This window comes from Rhinopithecus bieti, unplaced genomic scaffold (genome assembly GCF_001698545.2).
Source record: "Rhinopithecus bieti isolate Rb0 unplaced genomic scaffold, ASM169854v2 scaffold_7414, whole genome shotgun sequence".
NCBI classification, from domain to species: Eukaryota; Metazoa; Chordata; class Mammalia; order Primates; family Cercopithecidae; genus Rhinopithecus; species Rhinopithecus bieti.
Genome location: NW_016806087.1, coordinates 2,372,277 through 2,374,224, shown reverse-complemented (window position 1 = coordinate 2,374,224; position 1,948 = coordinate 2,372,277).

The following is a 1,948-nucleotide window of genomic DNA, read 5'->3' as shown; positions in this document are numbered from 1 at the left end:
AAAAAAATTAGCTGGGCGTGGTGGTGGGCGCCTGTAGTCCCAGCTACTCAGGAGACTGAGGCAGGAGAATGGCGTGAACCCAGGAGGCGGAGCTTGCAATAAGCTGAGATTGTGCCACTGTACTTCAGCCTGGGCGACAGAGCAAGACTCTGTCTCAAAAAAAAAAAAAAAAAAATTAGCCAGGGGGGGGGGTGGGCACCTGTAAGCTCAGCTATCAGGAGACTGAGGCATGAGAATTGCTTGAACCTGGGAGGAAGAGGTTGCAGTGAGCTGAGATTGCACCACTGCACTCCAGACTGGGTGACAAAGCGAAAACTCCATCCCAAAAAAGAAAAAAAAAAATAGCCAATCTCAAAAAGTTACACACTAACTCCATTTACATAACATTCTTAAAGTAATAAATTATAGAAATGGAGGATAGGTTATTCAGAAGAAAAGGGGTAGAGGGAGGTAGGTACGGTTACATAGGACAACAATACTAAGGATCCTTGCGGTGGGCCGGGCGCCGTGGCTCACGCCTGTAATCCCAACACTGGGAGGCCGAGGTGGGCGGATCACGAGGTCAGGAGATCGAGACCATCCTGGCTAACATGGTGAAACCCTCGTCTCTACTAAAATACAAAACTTAGCCAGGCGTGGTGGCGGGCGCCTATAGTCCCAGCTACTCGGGAGACTGAGGCAGGAGAATGGCGTGAACTCGGGAGAGGAGGTTGCAGTAAGCCGAGATCGCACTACTGCACTCCAGCCTGGGAGACAGAGCGAGACTCCATCTCAAGGAAAAAAAAAAAAAAAAGATTCTTGTGATAAAATTGTTCTATACCTTAACTGTGGTGGTTGGGTACAGGTACATTTATGTGATCATAATGTACAGAACTAAATCTAGACAAACAAATGAGTACAAATAAAACTGGGAAGCCTGAATAAAATGAGAAGATTGTATCAGTGTCAATATTCTGGTCTTGGCGAGGTGTGTTGGCTCACGTCTGTAACTCCAGCACTTTGGGAGGCTGAGGCAGAAGGATCACGTAAAGCCAGGAGTTTCAGAACAGCCTGGGCTACATAGTGTGACCCAAACTCTACAAAAATAAAAAAACTAGCTGGGCATGGTGGTGCATGCCTGTAGTCCTAACTATTCAGGAGATTGAGGTAGGAGGATCGTCTGAGCCTAGAAGTTTGAGATTACAGCAAGCGATGATCATACTACTCTCCAACCTGGGCAACAAAGGGAGACCCTGTCTCTTAAAACAAACACACACACACACTAGTCAGGACACTGTACTACAATTTTACAAGATGTTACCACTGAGGGAAACTGCGTACTATGGTTTGAATAAGATTTGTCCCTGCCAAAACTCATGTTGAAACCTTATTTCCAGCGAAGCAAGGTTGTGACATGGAGCCTTTAAGAGGTAGGGCCTTGAACAGGAGGTGTCTGGATCATGAGGGCCCCGACTCTGTGGGTGGCTTGGTGTTAGTATTGTGGTAGTGAGAGCGTTATCTCTGGCAAGAATGGATTAGTTCTCTGAGGAATAGATTAGTTCCTGAGAGAGTGGGTTGTTAAAATTTTAGCCATAACACCCTTTGAGTTTTGCTTTTTCACACGTGTCCACCTCCCTTTTGATTTTGCTCCATGTTGTGATGCCACCATGCTTCTTGAACTTCCCAGCCTGCAGAGCAGTGAACTAAAAACTCTTTAGGCCAGGTGCAGTAGCTCACACCTGTAATCCCAGCACTTTGGGAGGCCGAGGCAGGCGGATCACGAGGTCAGGAGATCGAGTCCATCCTGGCTAACACAGTGAAATCCCGTCTTTACTAAAAATACAAAAAGATTAGCCAGGTGTGGTGGCAGGCGCCTGTAGTCCCAACTACTCAGGAGGCTGAGGCAGAAGGATGGCATGAACCCAGGAGGTGGAGCTTGCAGTCAGCCGAGATCGCATCACTGCACTCC